General features: G+C 50.6%; 1 long non-coding RNA gene and 1 other non-coding gene across 2 annotated transcripts; one reads left to right on the top strand and one right to left on the bottom strand.

The window, feature by feature from the left end:
• The first annotated feature begins 288 nt into the window (after positions 1 to 288).
• On the top strand, positions 289 to 1,434 carry LOC138921564 (uncharacterized). The gene is made up of 2 exons (XR_011434223.1): positions 289 to 427; positions 1,231 to 1,434. It is a non-coding gene; the product is annotated as an uncharacterized lncRNA (long non-coding RNA).
• Positions 1,435 to 9,612: 8,178 nt separating this feature from the next.
• Positions 9,613 to 9,733, bottom strand: MIR9124 (microRNA mir-9124). Its single transcript, NR_128156.1, has one exon. It is a non-coding gene; the product is annotated as a microRNA mir-9124 (primary transcript).
• Positions 9,734 to 19,342: the final 9,609 nt, after the last annotated feature.

Raw genomic sequence — 19,342 nt, forward strand, 5'->3', positions numbered from 1 at the left:
GCCTTGAAGCTGAGTTAGCCCAAAGGAGAAGGAATTTTCTCCAAGGTGGCTTAAAATGCTCGTTTCCGTCAGCGTTCAGGATTGCCTGTAAGATGGCATGTTTCATGAAATCAACCACGTCTGCTCTCCCACGCGTCTATTTTTAAGATCCCGTCTGACCCTGACTCAGCTGAGTGAATCACGCTGGATGCCTTTGATGACACACCAACCCACAGAAGTGGGGGGAGGCACGAGACACAATGGTGACGGTCGGCTGTGTTTACACTGATGGAGCTCCCCACCACCCGACACACACACCGCTCCAGCTCACAGGAAACGCGGGCACGCCAGCGTGAGTGCGATATATTCACAATTCAAGCCACGCTGACTTTTTTAACACACATGCCCATGCATCTTCCACATCTGAAACTGCCCGCTTAACTCCCTGGTAGGTTTTAAAGCATCTACCCACTTTTTTCCCCTTTCTAATTGTTCTGACAAGGAAATACGTAATGTTCAGTGCTAGTCATCCTGAAAAGCCATCATCTGTTCCCGATTTTCCTCTGTGTCATCTGCTGGGGACTCTCAGGGGCTTCTTGTGGCAGATAAGAACGAGCAGGGCACCTGAGAAGGGAGGCAGGGAAATTCGGGGAGGAAGATTTTATTTCAATTAATGTCTAGGCTTAGGAAATTTAAATTCAATACTACGCCTTAAAATTTGACAAAAGTATTTTTAACATTTATTTGAAAGAACAGACAGTTGAGAATAGTTAGGAAGAACAGTTAGAGAATAATGAAGGAGGATTTGCCTTACCAGATTTTAAAACCAATTTAAAGACACATTGGGCTGGCCCTGTGGCCTAGTGGTTAAGTTCAGCATGCTCTGCTTTGGCAGCTGGGTTTTGATCCTGAGCATGGGCCTACACCACTCGTCAGCGGCCATGCTGAAGCGGCAACCCACATACAAATTAGAGGAAGACTGGCACAGATGTTAGCTCTGGGCAAATCTTCCTCAGCAAAAAAAAAAAAAAAAAGACATTAATTAAAACAATGTGGTAATGACATGAGAATAAATAGATCAATGGAGTAGAAAAAGTGGTTATAAAATGGCCCTAGAATACTTAAGATAGGATATTATGCTTATTTTTTAAGTCACAAATTAATGGGGAAGGGATGGAGTGTATGACAAATAGTGTTTTAAAAAGTGGTTAATTCTTTGGGGAAAAATCTTTCTTATCTCTTATCATACAGCAAAATAAATCCCAAATCCATCGAAGAATTTAAAGTGAAAGCATTAACCGGAGCTCGAAGAACACAACGGTGACTGTTTGTCAGACTATTACACTCGGAGGATGGGAAAAGATTTTCTAGGCATGAAGCTTATGGGAAGAAACAATGGAACAAAATATTGATCAATTTTGATCCCACTGAATTTCAAAAATATGATGAACAAAATTAAAAGACAAACTAGATAATGAAAAACGTTCGCCATACACATGACCAAGTTTTATATCCTTATAAATCCGGGAAACAAACTAAGAACGAAACCAAACAAACAAAACCAAGCCTGCTAGTGCCTTAGTAGAATGAGCACTAAACTATAAAATATATATAAATATATATAAATATATATATAAATGAGCAAAAACTATAATTCCTTCACAAAAGAAAAAATAGGAGTGGTTAATGAACACATGGAAAAAATGTTCAACTTCACTAACAGTCGGAACATAATTCAATCCAAAGCAAGATGTCATTGTTCACCTAGAAAATTTTTGAAATAATAAATTTTATTTATTTATTATTTTTAAATTACTTATTATTTTTTTAAATGATGAAATTCGTCAGTAAGGCTACGTGGAGACCGACCCCTTCCGATTCCGCAGGTGGCAGTGCATCGTTCTCTGCACACATCCAACCCCGTGGCTGCAGCCCTTTGTGGGGTCACCGCGCGGCCCCTGCGCCCCGGGAAGCCGGGAACAGGCGCCCCTCTGCGCAGCGCCCGCTGCAGCGGGGCCGACCGCCCCCCACACGAGAAACAGGGAAATTACACGGTATTGGAGCGGGTGCCGCGGAAAAGCAAACGTCGAGCAGGTGAGGGGCTGGCGTGCTGGCGGAGCGGGAAGGGCAGGTGTCATCTTAAACGGGATGCTCAGGGAGGCCTCGCGGGGAACCGGCCCCGGCGGAGGGAGGAGGCCGGGCGGCGGGCAGAGGGAGCACCGACCCGAGAGCTGGCGGGAGGCAGAGGAGGGCGCTGGGTGGGAGGGCGGGAAAGGCCGCTGAGCCACCCAGAATTTGGCTGTGACTCCGAGCAAGACGGGAGCTGTTGCGGGGATTTCAGCAGAGCAGTGACGTCATCTGACTTGAGTGTCCGGTGGGTCCCTCCGCAGGGATGTGAGCGTAATCGCCAGATCCCTCCATCTACGGCCCCCAAATGCCTCCGCCCTCTGTCTGTGCATTGCCCTGTTCGGGCCCTTCTTCTCAGCTGGACCTCCACGATGACCTCTAACTGGCCCCGAGATGCCAGCCTCCCCTCCCCTCCATCCACAGTAGAGGTCCGTCTACACAGCACATCAGCCACCTAAGTCCAGCTCGGACCTCGTCGCTGCCTTCTGACTCCCACCACCCGGGAGACCTAGAGTCTGTCCCCCGCTTGCCCTCCCGACCTTGCCTGCTGCGTCTCCCCTCCTCTACTTCCATGCTCGTGGGGCTGCGGAGCACGCCTTCCCCTCTGGGCCTCACTTGCTCCGTTCCTTCCACCTGGAGCGAACAGGGCCCAGGATTCCCTGACCTCCGTCCTGCCGTGAAGCCTTCTTCACTCCTCCAGGCAGTGCTCTCCGAACTGCCCAGCCACAGTGACCGCCCTCCCGTCCTCTCCTCTTGGGTCGTAGGACCGTCCAGGGCAGAGGTCTGGGCACAGGCCTTGCATAAGACAGGCGCCGACTAAAGTCTGCTCAGTTGGCTGTTGAGGGAAGAAAAGCAGGCAGAGAGAGAAGGAAGCAGGGGAAGAAGGGAGGGAAGGTGGAGGAGCGGGAGCTGACCTGGCAGGAGGCTCCGCGTTCTTGTGAGGATAAGACAGGGGACAGACAGCGCTCGAAATTCCAGCGTTGAGGATGTTTGATACCTAGTCTTGTTCTTTCAAAATACAAGAAAATGGGATTGGGTGAGGGAGAGGAGGAACGGGCAGGTATTGGAGAAAGTGAGGACCTGTGGTCAACTGCCTGTACCTGTTCCAGGTGATCAGAGCGCGGCTGGCTCTGAGCGCTTAAACTCAGTCATCCCGACAACAGGCGAGTCACCTTAGGAGAGTTTCCCCGGGCAGGTGGATTCTGTTTTCCTTGGGAAAACACTGAACAGACTAGCTTCCTACTCGCTGCCACATGAAACGAGATTTGCCTCGACTCATCCGGTTCAAATCCATTCAGTGAGCGTCAAAAGCGTATGTTATTCTGTCAGATGTGTAAAATGACATAGCCCACCGTTATTCCTTGAGGCGTTGTTTGTAATAGTAAAAGAGTGAAAAACCCTAAATGTTGATTAATAAGGCCTTGATTCACTCAGTTATGGTCCAAACAATGGAAAACTGGGCAGCTGTAAGGTAGAATGAGGACGCTCCTTGCGAACTGATTTTGAAATGATTTCCAAGATGTTGTTACAGGAACAAAGTGAGGTAGAGAAGAGTGTATACAGAATGCGCTGTTTTTTAAAAAGGAGTGTAATTTTTAAAATATGCATTTGCTTATGAATACCTAAAATATCTATGGGAAATAGCATAAAAACTGAAAATCGGGGTGGCTGGGGTGAGGGCTGGCTCAGAGGATGCCTGTATATTGGACACCCTTGTGCCCTTGGGATTTTGAACCAGGTGAATGCATTACCTGTTCGGGAAATAGACAAATTAAAACCTCTCGCTAAGTGACATCGTGAGTGGGTTTTGGCTACCGTACGAAGTGATTTACACAGATCTGGCCCTGCCTGCTAGGAGCTTGGGCAGAACCAAATCGTAGCAAGAGGAGAGGCCCCCAACAAGGACCCCATCTGGAGGAGTGATGACAGACAGCCACACAGGAGCGTGAGGCGACGCCCTCGAAATGGTCGGCCTTCGCTATCGCTATCGATTGTTGAGCGCAGCCTGCGAGCTTCTGCCTCTGGGCTCCTGGGTGTCCATGCGTCATGAATTATTGTGATTACAACTTGATCTGTTCTAATTTGTGCTTCTAAAAGGAATGTAGCATATGAGTTTGGAAGCACGAACCTGACGCATCTCAACGAGAGTAAGAATAGAGGTGGGGAAGGAAACAGGGCAGAGCAGACGTCCGGTCTGAGATGTCACGTCTGCCATCTCTAGAACAGAGGGAAGAAGGGAAGGCCCCAAAGCTGAGAGATTTCCTGCATCTCTGAGGGCTGCTAAGGAACACTGTCATGGCTTGAGTTAATATCTTTGCTCGCTCCCTGCCCACTGTGCTCTCAAATGATTCTGCCATCCGCAAACCTCGGGAAAAATCTAACTAGGATTTTGATTCTATTCTAGTAACGGGGAAAAGAAGCTCATTAGTGTGAGATATGGTTTATTAAATGGTACATTAAAATACTCAACGTTTAACCTGAGTTTTGCTGACACTTCAGTTCCACACAGGTCACGTACCCCTTTTATATCACCAATGAAAATTAATATTCTGGATGACTGTGTAAGACACTGCAAGGCCCAGCCCCTCACAGAAACACCTGCTGCGTACGCATATGAAGACTTTTAAATCAGGTTGTGAAAAATACTTAATGAACAGGAAAGTGTACAGGAAGTATAAAATACTAAATGAGCAAAGACAGAGGCAGCTTGATGCCAAATATTGGGGGGGCCGGGGGTGTACATGAAAAAGACTGGAAAAAAACTAAAATTTTAAAGCAGATATTATTTTTGTATATAAGGACTATTGGTGATATTTATTTTCTTCTTTGATTTCCCTATTTTTCTCACATTTTTACAAGTAAGCTTTTTAATATTTTCATAATCATACAAAAAATCTGATTTTGAGAAAAATTTACTTGCATTCAGTTTACTCTCTTAAGGAATGAAGTAGGGGCAACACACATCAGCAAGATTTTCAGCAACTCCAAAGGGTTGAAAGGGAAATATCCACTTACTGGACCACTGCTCTCGCGACTCCCCTGTGGAGTGAGGAGGGTCCCTGTGCTCTCAACATCATTTTTGTGATGGACACAGGCCGCTGTGGGGATTTCAGAAGCTCCTCCAGTCAGCTGCTCACCTGAACGCCACCTGCCACGTGGAAGAGCATGAGCAGGGGCCAAGCCTGTCACCCAGAAAGGAGGTCGTGTGGCATTGCTGGCAACCTGACCCCTCTCAATTGATGCAGACCCGTCAGGGGGGACCATTAAGAGGATATGTTGATGAATAATAAATAGCATATTTACACAGCCCCTGCGGTCCCAGAAGACCTTAAAGTGCTTTATAAACAACTAGATAAATTACGCATTGGGAACACATCATCCACCGCTGAAATGCAGCCCCTCCTGGGTGAAAAGTGACAATTGCTAAATGATGCGCAGTCCAAACGCAGGAAGCCCAGAGCTCCCTTTTTAAGTTGATTTTAACAGAGGAATGCAGATGGAAAACAGCTAATCGCTGGACGGTTGAGGGAAAAGGCAGGGGCGTCAAACCCTCAGCAAATGGAAGGAAAAGAAGGAACAAACCCACATTCTTCCAAAAAGAACCAGAATCCCATTCCACCAGCTCTTCCATCTACCCAGAGCCTGCGGTCAAGGAATGTATCTTCCTGGTCAGTCCGCAGGCATTCACGGTTGTTGGGAATGTCACTCCCTGCTCCAGCCTCAGTTTCCTCATCTGGAAAATGAGGCTGGTAATAATAACTTAGGCGGCCGGCATGCAGAAAGGATTAAATAAGATAAAATAGGGGCCGCCCTTCACACCCTGCGTGTCGAGGGAGGCGGCCAAGGGACAAGAAGGGACATGAGTTCCTTCTTCTTCACCTGCTCAAAATTCTCGCAAGCCTCTCAGGTTCGGTTGTAAATTTGGAATTTTCTTTTTTAAAAAAATCTGCAAAGGTGAACGAGGAAAATACCTGGAGATTTCTTGAAGCCCCTTGGTGCTCCTAGCTTCTTCATGAATCTATTATTCTATGTCAGAACTGGAGGAAGATGCAACTTCCAGAGCAGTGTGGAAGGGTCTACGGACATTTAGGGAGGAACTTAAAGAAAATGGTCACATTTTCTCCTGTCTCCGTGCTCTCGCATTACATAACTAGTAGGACTCTCGTGCCTCTTCTGGCTGTGATGTAGGATTATCCCGCACTCTCAGGCCTTACGGAAAATTAGATATGATACATGATAACCATCCAAAGAGCGGAGATAATGGAAAGGGATAAAGAAAAATCCTTCTGGAAATATCATCGTGAAAGCACTCACTATCGAGGGCTGCCTAGAGGGAACTCCTCAGGAAAAAGAGCTCAGGCTATAAATTATCCTCGGGGCTGAAACATATACCATCATCTACATCAGTGGTGGAGGTGAGGGGTTAATCTGGAAGCAATTCCCTGAACCAAAATACAAGTAAAGCTCTCTCGAACATCACTACTAGTAATCGTGACCACCTCTGGAGCACTTGCCAGGGGCCTGGGCTGTGATCAACCTTTGGGACAACCCTGGCTTCTTACCATGTGGCCGCTAGGCCAGCAGCATTGTCATCACCTGAGAGTTTGCTGGAAAAGTAGAGTCAGGCCCTGCCCCAGCCCAGATGATCCAGAATCTGATTTTAACAAGCGCAGGCGCACTGCAGCTTGAGAAGCACCAACTTGCAGATCTCCTGAAACAGGCTCCAGGGCACCTTTGCAACCTAGTCTCAGATGATGCTCCCAATGAAGGTGGAGTTTTGTGTAACCTAGAGGACGAATGATTTGCCCGGGATCGCACAGAACGACACAGGGCTGGAGCCAAAGCTCATTTTCGACTCCCTTCCTTACACGTCTGATCCTTACGCCGTTTTTTCGATTCGTATTGTCCTGCCCCGCGTCTCCCTCTGCCCCAGTCATAGGCAAATACCGCACGGAGGGCCCCAGGGGCTCTGCTTCTCCAGACAGAGCCTCATGGCAGAGTCAACATCTGCTGATTCACAGACGTCTCAGCAGAACTTTCCAGAGCCTCGAAGTTCTCCTGCTTCTTAGCATCCTTTTAACAGCATGCGGGTTCCAGATCACTGAAGGAAGGACACGGACATGGGGGGCTCGGACAAACTGCCAAAAGCTCGCCGGCTGTGAGGGAGGCCCTGTCCTCGGTGCTGGGGGGGGGAGGGTGGGAAGGGGTTGCTGTTAAGAATCAGCAAGTGTGGGAAGAGGAGGATAGGGGTGGGACGGCACAAAACCGAAAAAAGCTGGGACGTTGCTCTAGACTTTGGCACCTGCTTATTGACCCTCTAATTCTGCAGAGAACTGGACAGTTTAGAAAGCTCTTGGATTCTATAAAATAAGATCCAGTAAAGCCCCACCCTGGATGCATGAGCCTTTCGTGCACCCGGCAGCAACCTCTACTTCAGACCTAAATTTTGACCGTAAGGGCTGACTAATGCTGGAAACCGTTAGTGGAAACCACGGGGGAACCTCGCACTAGAGGAGGCCACTTAGAAGTCTGGGGAGCAGGGAGACCTGTCCCGTCCCCAGGTGATCACACCACAGGGGGAACACAGCCTCTCTCGAGAAGCCAGCACCTGGCCACCGCAGGATGTGCCAGCCAAGAAGCTGGCATCTTTCCCCTCGGGGAGCTGGGGGTGAGAGTTCTTGAAGAGCAAGTTCAGGAGCGGGGAAGCGAGTCCAGGAGAGACTTCTGGAGGACCTTCGACAGAGCAAGGCTGGCGGAGCCCTCCAGGCCTCCACCAGGAACAGCACTGGTGACCTGTCAGTTGACGAGGGCCCTGCCTTTTCTCTGCACAAATCTATTCTGAAGTTAGCTTTAGAAACGAAAAAAAAAAAAGGGGAAACCTCTGGAATTCTCCAGTTCCCATCATGCACTCTGCTAAGCAGAGGGCTTCTCCTCATTGCCAAAAATCCGCGCAAAGATCACTTCCCCAGAATTCTTCCCCCAAATGCTTTTTTAAGACTTTGTGCTGATTGCTCGAGCGACATCCAGGAGCCGAGTCTCTTTGCATAAATCCTGAGGAACTTTAAAGGAGACCATTCCTGCCCTGAGGATTTAGAAAATACCTAGTGAGTAAAATACATATTGCGTCACGGTGTGTGTATTTTCCAACAATTATTACCGGGATTAGGCTTGGGGCTGGTAGATTACAAAGTGTCACCCTCAATACGTCAACTTCTTCTACAGAAAAAGGAAAAGGAGACCAGTCACTGAGAAGTCAGCACCAATCTGCTGAGTCAACTGCATGAATGTTATTGGGCTTGTTCCAAATGCTCCTGCGATGCCATGCAGAGGAAAAAAAAAAAAAGAACCACAGAAACGTGAACTGTGACTGTCTCAAAACCAGCGAACTTTCTGATAATTGCATGCATACTTGAGAGGCAAAGAGGGGAAACTAGAAAATTCTAAGCATATGCAAAATAGGGCATGAACCCTCGGGAGGTGCCCATGTGTTTATGACTAGGCCAGTTGACGGATCACGTGACCAACAAGGTCCAGATTTCTCTAGACATTGCCAGAAACATGGTAGCTTCGAGCATTGACTGTTTCTTGGAAATATCAGCAAGCACTTTAATCAAATTTGACACTTTGTGTGTATTTCCCAGCAGTGTTTTCTGAGTACTGGGCCATGGGTATAACACATACACAAATCTTCCACAGCTCTCCAATGCCAACGTACCTGTGCATTTGCAGGAGTCGTCTGATCAAGGTTTTAGACCTGCGTGGAAGTAATTCCTATAAATATCAGAATATCCTTTCAAGTAAGTGAAGAGTATTCCTCCCGACAGTGGGCTGCCACAGGCCAGCCCCATTGTGGGACAACGACAAAGGGCCTGCAGCAGATACCCAGGAGGAGGAGTTGAAGGCGTATTTTGCAACAGAAGGAGCAGTGGAAACATCCCTCTGTCCGCCCAAGAACCTGAGAGCTTGGGCCGTGCTTGTTCCAACTGGCTGACCACCCATCAGCTGGCCACCTGCTGGGAGCTGGCAGAACCGGGGCAGCTACGAATCAGCCCCAGGGGTCTGGGGAGGCACTCTCTGCCGACAGCTCTGACCACCCGCACCTCCACTCCAATCTGGAAGCAAGGCCAGCAGTGCTCCTGGGTTCCCCAAGGGACTGCGGAAGCACTAGAGCGCAGGAGGGACCTCCCCTTTCTCCCACAGATGACAGCAGAGTTGTGTCCCTTTCTGTCCCCATGCTGGCCGCCATGTTTGTTTCCTGGGCAGCTGAGGACACTTGCTCCAGTCCGTTGCCCTCTCCTTCCCGGGGTGATTGGTTCAGGTAATAGGTGACAGAGTTCAGAGAAGAGCCCCCCAGCCTGCTAGGCCCCCACATTGGGGACTTCTGGATCCTGGCTGTGGGCAGCAGTCACACCACCCAGGAACAGGGCTGGGTGGACCCTGTTCTGTTGGGGAACCCTGCACCTCTTTGCCCCGTCCGGTGACCACACCTATCAGCCATGTTGAGCGCCTCCAGCGATCTACCCTTCCCCAGACTTGTTAGAGCTCTTTAGGTAATTAGTAATGGGAACTTACTTGCCTCATGGAACTCAACAGTCCAGAAGAGCAAACCCTGTCTTCAGACGCAGCTGGATCCAGGATTCAACTGAAATCATTAGGGCTCTGCTTTCCCTCTCTCTCTCTCTCCTTGATCAGGCCTAGGTCACATGACCAGCCTCGTGGCCAGGGATGGAGCACTATAATTGGCGCCAGAATCCCATGATTGAGAATAGGGAAGAAACAGTTCACCAAACACATCCGGGATGCTGAACGGACAGAAAAAAATAGCCTTCACTGCGAGACACTGGCGAGCTTCTCAGACCCGGGATTCTCCTTTCTCAGCCATCAACCTCAAAGGGAAAATGTCCTCACAGAAGGCCGGGTTGTAGAGAAGGACTCAGAACACGCTCACTGGGCTCACCAAAGATATAGGGCCGGCTGCCAGCCGTATCTGATGAAGCCCAGCCTCCTGAGCATCCGTTGTTCTAGACAAGGCCTTGCTGTACCTCCTCCTGGCGGCATTTCAGGATTTCTCACGCCGCTTCTTAGAGACACAACACTCAGAGCCAGTTGTGAAAGAATTCCACTCTTGCCAGCCTCGACCAACAACTGGCTGGGACTTTGGGCACTTTAAAATAAAAGGGAGGAGGAGCACGTGCCCTTTCATGTCCTTTCAAGCTCTACCATCCTAGGACTGCTCCGTCCTAGATGTCACATGGCGTCCCGCCTCTGCTGAGGGAACTAAGATCATGCCGTCATTGCACGGTGTTAGTGGCTCTCTGTTCAAATTGCATTTATGCTTTACAGAGTTGGGATGTTGACCCTGTCGTTACTTCCATTGTGTGGGGTCGGTTCCTAACCTACTCTCTGTTGCCTCCAGAGAGATTTTCATGTGCCTCTACGCACATGAAAATCGCAACCCCTGACCTGTGCCCAGGCGGGACTGACCGCGTGGATCACGTGACTGCACATGGCTGTGCCAGCCCTGGACAGAGCCCCTGGGAAGTGGGAGGCACCATTGGAACAATAAAGACCAAGTCCAGAGCAAGGAGCTGGCTGCCTCACCTCTGACCTGGAGAGAAGTCACGCCCCGTTAAGAAACAGTGAGAGTTGGCAGAAAATCAGGTTAAAAAACCCAAGCTGCATAACTTGGAGTGCCAAAAGTGACCCGGCGTGCAGCCCTCCCATGAACACAGACCCCAGCAGGCAGCAGGAAGAGGGACGGGCCCCCCCTTGGAATTAGGGCGGCTCAGGTGAAGCAAGCCCAGTGTGCAGGCGTTTTCACTGCCCTGTCCTGAGAGATGAGAAAGGCGGGGTGGCCCAGTTTCTCGGGGAGCTTACAGCTGGCAGGACACGTAACGGTTATGAAACGTGTTCAGAGCTGCCGTGGGGTTCTGTCGCTGGAAACCGTTCAGGGTGACAGTCATGCTTTTCTGTTTCATCTGCTCCGTTTCGAAGGCTCCGAGCCAGAGGGCAGGATTCACTGCGGCAGAAAGGAGTTCACTTGCACCGGGGATGAAACGGGCAGAAACGAGCAACGACTGCGAGACTCGGACGCAATCACGGAGCACTTGTGTTTTACTTAAATGTAGCATTTCTTTCAAATCTTGCCCGGTGGCCGTGTCTGCATGGAGGCAGAATACTGCAGGGGTCGGGCATGCGGCTGCCCATCGGGGGCACTGGGTTCAAATCCCGGCCCTGCCACTGGTTAGCTGTGTGACGGTGGGCGTGTCGCTTCCCCTCTACGTGGATTGAGTGGGGAGATTGATGGGACGCCGGTGCAGGTTGGTGGAGAGCGTCTGTGTGAGTGTGCTCACCTCTTTGCACCTGCCGTCAGATGCAGTTGGGGTTAGGAACTGACACTATCATTTTCATGGACAGCATCGGCCAGCTCACAGGCTCTAGGCCCCATTTCCATCTCTCCTGGACCTGGCAAATCACAGTCCTTTGGTGTCTGCAACAGGAATTTCAGGCTTCTTGACTTGATATGGGGGAAAAGGCAGTGGTGAAGGGCCACCCTGTTAAGCCCACCACATTAGGTGCCTGCCGCCCTACAGAAACTACTGAGGTGTCCGTGTGGTTTGTGTGTGAAGGAGGTGCGAGCGTGTCTAATCTGGAGGGAGACCCTGAGGCTGAGGCCTCTGCAGGCTGTCACAGACCCCTGCACTGCTGAGCCCACCCCCTGGCCCCCCGCAGTGCAGCTGTGGCCCCGCCGGCGCCTCCCCGCTCCCCTTCTCAGGCCGCCCGAGGCATCTGGACCACAGCCCCACCACATCCTCTGTGCCCTCAGTGCTGAGGTGGGACTGAGCCCACGCTCAGGCGAAGCCCCCAGTGGAGCGAGGTCTGCACTTTACAAAGCCCAGGGAGGGGCGGGGGTAGGGACCCAGAGAAGGCACTAAAGTCTGGACACCTCACCCACATGCCCTCCCTCGAGTGTGCGGAACCTGAGCCCTCAGGACAGGGAGCCCTGCAGATGCCGGAGTTCAGACAGGAGCCCGCACCACAGAGGGGACAAAGGGCCAACAGACAGGACACAGGGTGCCCGGCTGAGGGCTCCGGCGCTGGGGAGCAGAAAGAAGACAGGGAGCAAGAAGAGAGGGCCCTGCGGCTGCTGCACCTCGCTCCCCTCCCCGAGCTCCAGTCCCATGTTTGCGCCGCCACACCCCCCTCCCCTGCCCCCCACCCCCACGCGCCCCTTCCCCGCCCCCCACCGCCACACCCTCCTGCCCCGCCCCCCACCGCCACACCCCGCCCTCCCCGGCTCCCCACCGCCAAGCTCCAGGCTAAGTCTCCTCCCAGAGGGAGCAGGGGAGACACAGGTGGGAGTAGAGCAGGGGTGGGGTGGCAGGAAGGCCCTCAAAGGCCTTGTCCTCCACCCCCGCAGCAGGATCTGCACGGTTACACCATGCCAGACAGCCCGGGAACCGCTGCGCGCAGGGCCCTCAGGTCCTGTGTGCACCTGCTTTCTGTCGCAGGCCCGGGAGCACGGGACGGAGTCTGGAGAATCACACGTGGAAACCTTGCCCAGCTCTTACACCTAGTCTGCAAATTCCCTTCCTCCCTGTGCCCAGGAGTGACCAGTGCCAATTCCAGGGTCAAACAGGAGAGGGGAGGGAGGCCCGGAAGTTCTGAGTCCCCCCCATCCGGCCCCCCCAGCCTTTGGCAAGAGACCACACATGGCCCCACCAGGTCCCCCTGGGAAGCAGCAGGGTCTCCCAGAGAAGATTCTGCTACGACGAGGAGGCAAGAGCAGAGGGCGGGTCCTGTAACTGAAGCCAGGCGTATGCAGTGTCATCTGCTTGTTTGCACATGTGCGTCTGTGTAACCGCGGGCCCGCCAGGACCAGTGCAACGGACCCCATCTCTTATCAACAGAGTGAGCAAGAATCGCCTTTCTGGGGCCAGCCTGTGACCGAGTGGTTAAGTTTGGGCCCTCCGCTTCGGGGGCCCAGGGTTTCGCCAGTTAGGATCCTGGGCGCAGACATGCCACCGCTGGCGAGGCTATGCTGAGGCCACATCCCACAGAGCACAACCAGAGGCACTCACAACTGGAATACACAACTATGTACTGGGGGGCTTTAGGGAGAAGAAGAAGAAAAAAGGAAGACTGGCAACAGATGTTAGCTCAGGTGCCAATCTTTAAAAAAAATAAAAAAGAATTGCGTTTCAGAAAATCTGCAGAGTCGCAGAGCCAGAGCATGTGCAAAAGAAGAAATCGTGACTTGACCATGGAACCAAAGATCCTCCTTCCCACGGAACCCGAGGACAGGGACACAGCTGGGACTGGAAAGGCAGACTCTTATCAGAAGAGGGGTCCCTCATTCAGGAAGATGCGGTGTGAAATTTCCTTCCCCACCACGTCAAAAATGCTTAGAGCCCCATCACAGATGTTTAGAGCCCCATCAGAGACGTTTAGAACAGCATCAGAGATGTTCAGAGCCCATTGGAGATGTTCAGAACCCCATCAGAGATGTTCAGAGCCTATCGGAGACGTTTAGAGCCCCATCGGAGACGTTTAGAGCCCCATCGGAAACGTTTAGAACCCCATCGGAAATGTTTAGAACCCCATCATAAATGTTTAGAGCTCTGTCATAAATGTTTAAAATCTTACCACAAATGCTCAAAGCCCACTAATTAAAACCTGTCCCACCAGCCTTTCCACATGCCAGCCTGGTCACCTAACAGCTTAAATTCCACCCCAACTCCTGAACTGGGGGGACAGATCCAGGGGCACGTGCCCCCCGTCTCCCTGCAGGTCGATCTCGCAGAACAAAGCTGATCTCTCTTCCCAAAGGCTGATGCTGTAATTAATCGGCTGTTAACATGCATCAGGCAGAGAGCCCCAATTCTGTGCAGTAACATCTGCGTGTGCGCACGTGTGTGGGCGACGGTAGACAGAAAGCACGGTTGGCAACAGTTCACCTTTATTCAGTGCCTGGGCCCAGTGCTGAGTGACTGTCAGAGGTCGTCTCGCTCCTCATACACCCAGACAAACGGGCCTTTCTCTTGGGGACACAGGCGGCCAGAGCCCACGCTCCCTTCCCCATGTCCTGTCTCCTTCCTTTCTCTGCAGGCCTTCCTTCCCGCAGAAGTTAAGGCTTCGAGCCTCTCTGAGGGGTCCCCCGGTTGCACAGCCTCTGGTGAGGGTGGGCTCCAGCCTCTCCCCATCACAGCTGGAGGAGGGGTAGCAGCTCCTGGTCCCAAGGAAGGCGGGAGGGGCGGGAAGGAGGAGAGGATTCCTTTTCTCCTTGTTGTAGCTTGGAGCGGTGTCTTCCCATTTGTTTTCCTTTGATTAGCCCTTAGAAACTAGAAGTTCATCCTGTTACTTACCCTTCTCAAGTTTACATTCAAGGTCACCTCCTCTGTTAATATGACCTTGACTTTATGACACATAAGAGCATTTGTCCCCTTCCACCTCCGATTTCTTACAGAGCCCGGCGTGGTGTGTGGTTCCCTGGACTCTGGGGGCACCTTGCCCAGTCCCTCTTTCCTATCTTGAATTTCCTTTCTGATGGAGGAAGGGAGAATCAAGAGGCAGGAGGAGCAAAAGGATATTTCCTTCCCTCCTCAGCTACCCGTGAGCTCACCGCCTTTCAGCTAAGATCCTCTTCCGCTGGGCTCTGTGGGGAAGCTGACCCGCACGGCTACACCAAGGGGCTCCCTCGCCCTCCGGCTTCTCGTTGGGTTTGGCCAACCTTTGGCTTCGTGTTGGAGCCCCAGCAGGAGCCAAGAGGGAGGCAGCTGGGTGAGGATGTGACAGTTACCTCCCCAGCTCCCTGGGGCTCCAGGGCCCTGAGCAAAGGGACTCCTGTTGGGTGGTCCTCTCCGCAGGCTCATTACCATAAAAAAAAAAAATCTAAGGTATAGTCAATTCTTCCCAGGTAGATTTATCATACTCAAGACTTTTTTTTTTTTTTTTTTTTTTGAGGCAAGGAGGAATTCATAATAATCTTTAGGCTCCAGGATCTGCTCCGTTTCCCAAGGCTGACTGTCGTGTTGACAACCAATGTGGTTCGCTTTTCTCTGCTCTACAAACCAAGGTCAGTCGTCCCAAACTCTGTGCATCCCAAGCTGCTCCCTGGATGGGCCCCCGCAGGCTGCTGCTTGCTAAGACTTCATGGTTGTGTAACAAGCTTGGGCTGAAGACAGCGCTGAGGGGAGCTTTCCTGGCCCCAGAGCCATCTAGGAGCTACTTCAGGAGCTGCAGTGTCCTTGCCAAAGCTGTCATGTTTGTTCATGCTGTGAGCTGGATCCTGTCGCATTGGAGTATATTCTATTCAAGTTCATGAAAGGACCACACTTGATGGCCTCATCGTCTCTCCCCTGGGTTATTTCAGTGGCCTCCTGAGTGGTTTTCTCCCGTCTAGCCTTATTCCCATACAGCGCAAAGAGTGCGCTTTTCCAGTCTCCACCACATCATGGAATTCTTCTGCTGGAAACCCTCCAGGGCTCCTCTACTCAAAAGCTAAATCCAAGATGTTACAAATGGCTAGAACCCCCCCACCCGGTCCCCACTCTGCCCCTTCCCCTTTCCAACCACACTCTCCTCTCCTGCCACTCCAGGCTCCCCCACCTGAGTCCCACAGGGCTCCCCGCTGCCCTGGGCCTCGCCCTTGCCGGTTCCTCTGGTGCCAGTGCTGTCCCCTGGGATCTGCACGGCTGCTTCAGCATTTCCTGTCTCTGCTCACACATCGCCATATCTGTGAGATCTTCCTTAACCCCCTCCAGAAAATAGCACCCGGCTCTTACCAGCCTAGGACTCTCTATCCTCCTTAGTCTATTTGATTTTCTCCATAGCACTTATCATCATCGGATATGTATCTGCGATATATAATATACAACATATAGCAGTTATGACACTAAGATTTCATGGAGGGGTCAGCCTGTGACTGAGTGATTAAGTTCGCATGCTCTCTTTGGTGGCCCAGGGTTTGCTATTTTTGATCCTGGGTGCTGACCTACACACCACTGATCAGGCCATGCGGTGGAGGCGTCCCCCATAGCAGAACTAGAATAAACTACAACTAGGGTATACAACTATGTGCTGGGGCTTTGGGGGGAACAGAAAAAACAAAGAGGAAGACTGGCAACAGATGATAACTCAGGGCCAATCTTCCTCAAAAAAGAAAAAAAGGACATTTTAGATTTATTCAATTATATTGTTAAAAGCTTATCAGTTTCAGTTTCCAAAATTACACATATGAATTTTATAGTCCCATTCAGCCTTTAAATGTTAATAAGGTCAAAAGCTTTGGGCTAAAATCAAGTGTTATTCAGAAAGAGGTACAATCCGTATTAGCACTGAAAAGTTTAACGGCCAGTTTCAGACGATTTCACATGCTCAAACTCCATCAGAAACATTGATATATTGTCCAGAAGAATTTGCAATATCAGGATGTTAGTTTGTATCTGCGTTCTGCTCTCATTAAACAGAAAACCCTTGGACGAATGACTGTTTCCTGATTTCCATTGCAAATGCCAAACGGATGTGCAAATTAGCTGGCCCTGTGCCGTTTCTCATCTGGCGTGAGGTGCAGATTTGAGCTGCCAGCCAGCGAGAACGGGGGCGGACGGGCACACCAGAGGGACGGGAGCCCCCCAGCACACGGGGCTGCCCGAGGTGATGCAGCAGAAGCTGTGTGCGTCATGCCTGGGACGACCGATGAGAGCATCTCAGAGGAACAACACGCCCATTGCTTTTGAGATAAGGAGTAATTTTTTAAATCTTTCCAAAAACTGGTGTGAGGTTTAAAAGCAAACCCTTTCCACTTTAAAAAGGGGCCCATGAATTATGCGAGACCCCCTGGGGCGGCTAGCATGCTGACGTCATAACGTAGATGAAGCGCTGTAACCCTAAGCGTTTCTACAAGATCCTCTGCAATCCTCTTCTCCGCCTGAAGGTGTCGCCATTGAGCCAGGTGGCACCTGCAGCCCGGGCTCTAAATGCTCTGCTTCTCTCTCTAGGAAACTGAAAAGTAACTCTGCCCTTTTTTGGTGCATTTGCATTAAAATATCACAATGAAAATGAATGCCATCTATTGGAAGGGATTGAGTTGGCGGTTCTCATCTTTGCCTGCACAATAAATAGAAAATATCTTTAAAAACATCCCTACCCCAGACCAATTAAATCAAGATCCCCCAGGAGTCAGGGCTCAGGTGTTGATGTTTTCTTTTTTTTTTCTTTAGGCAGATTGGCCCTGAGCTAACATCTGTGTGCGTCTTCCTCTACTTTATATGTGGGATGCCTGCCACAACATGGCTTGCGGTGCATACATCCACACCCAGGATCCGAACCAGTGAACCGTGGGCCACCAAAGTAGAGCATGCAAACTTAACCGCTGCGCCACTGGGCCGGCCCCAGGTGTTGATATTTTTAAAAAGCTCCTCCTGGGAGGCTGATGGGCATCCAGGTTTGAGATTCTCCTCTCTCAGAGGTCAAGAGCAGAATGTCTGATCCAACTCCCTCGTGTTCATCCCATCTTTGTCCTTTACCAGCTGTGTGACCTTGGGCAAGTCACTCAACCTTTCTGTGCTTCACTTTTCTCAACTTTAAGATAGAGACAATAATTGTACCTAACTCATAAGGCTGTTATGAGGGTTAAGTGAAATAATGCATAAGTATTTAATAAGTGTTGTCTATCACTGTGTTCATATTTAATGAAGCCGTGGACAGCTCTTGAGAGTCACCAGGAAATTCTTTCCATGTGTAGTCAGAAGCTGCCAGGTATGTCTGTGGGACAGAACAGAGCCCCTCTACTCCTGAGCAACAAAGGTAGCTACGTGTCCCCTGATTTGGGTCCCTTCTTCCTCTGCCGACACACTACAGTTCTGACCTCTAAAGTCTTGTAGAAATCATTAACAATTTACGCCTTGCGGCCGCTGCTTTATTATCTAAACAATAGGTCAAGAGCAAGACCCTCTGAGAACGCAGCTCCAGCCAACTGAAACGGACGGCAACTGAGCTTTGCAGAGGCCACGCTCACCTCACATTTATTTACCTGGCAGGCAGCAGAATGAGCCCGTTTCGCTTTATGTGCAAAACTTTCCTCCCAGGCCCGTTTCCTGGTGCCCCCGGTGACATACCGCGGAATGAAATGAAAGTATCCAGAACAGTAATTTATTCCTGAAATACATCTTGCAAGAGCTACAGATAGCTACCACGTCGACCTCTCTCCGCCCGAACCTGAGCTGTCACCCACGGTCAATCACTTTCTAAATCAGAGGTGAACTTCAGACCATAAAATGCCATTCGTAGCCACATCACTCCACTCTGAGATGTGCGTAACTCTCTTGGCCCAAACTCCTAGCGAGTGTTACGCTAATAGATTGCTGGAGCCGCAGCTCGCTGTGCTGATGTGTGGGAGCAATACGTTAGGAAGGGCCCCACTCGCTCCGATGATGGATCGTCTGGGTGGACTCATGCCGGTGACGTATGGCCTTACCAAGGGCACCAACTGGGAGAGAACAAGTTCACAGTGGGTTTGGTTTAGCTCATAGAGGCAAAGAGAGACGCAATTTGGATTCCACCAGGCCTGCTCCCACCGGCTCACGAGGCCCCCACGTTTGCAGGAGAGCGAGAAGCTGTACACACAGGGCAACTTCTGAACCACCTCTGCCTTAGGATGGTTGGTTGGTTTGCAATTAATTTAATCTCCCTAGAGGCTTGGGTGAAAAAAAGGGCATAGAGATGTGACTTTTCCTTTTTGGGTAGATGACATATTTTGTAATAAAATTGTTAAAGGAAATTTCACGAGGACCTTCCTTCTATTAATTTTTCAAATACTGAGCAATTTGGGAGACCGTAGATTTGTGTGCCAAAAGACATGTTCAAGAATGTTCATATCACCATTATTGTAAGAACCAAAACCAGGGAATGAAAGAAATGTTCATCAACTAGACATGGAATGGCATGGTGGAACAGAGTGTCAATCAATTGTGGCCACAGAATCTCCGTGGCTTACAGCAACAGTGCCTTTTTTTTTAGCTCATGACTCTGGGCAGCTGGTCTGGGGCGGGCTCTGGGGGCTGGGAGACACTGCATCACACGTCTCCGTCCTCCTCCTGGGACCAGCCCACGCATGCTTGTCTCATGGCAACGGTAGAGATACAAGGGCTAACAAGCCCAGTCTTCAAAGCACTTTTTCAAGACTGTTGGCGTCACTTCTGCTAATATCCTCTTAGCCAAAGTGAGTCAGATGGCC

This window comes from Equus caballus, chromosome 30, assembly GCF_041296265.1.
Source record: "Equus caballus isolate H_3958 breed thoroughbred chromosome 30, TB-T2T, whole genome shotgun sequence".
Classification (NCBI taxonomy): domain Eukaryota; kingdom Metazoa; phylum Chordata; class Mammalia; order Perissodactyla; family Equidae; genus Equus; species Equus caballus.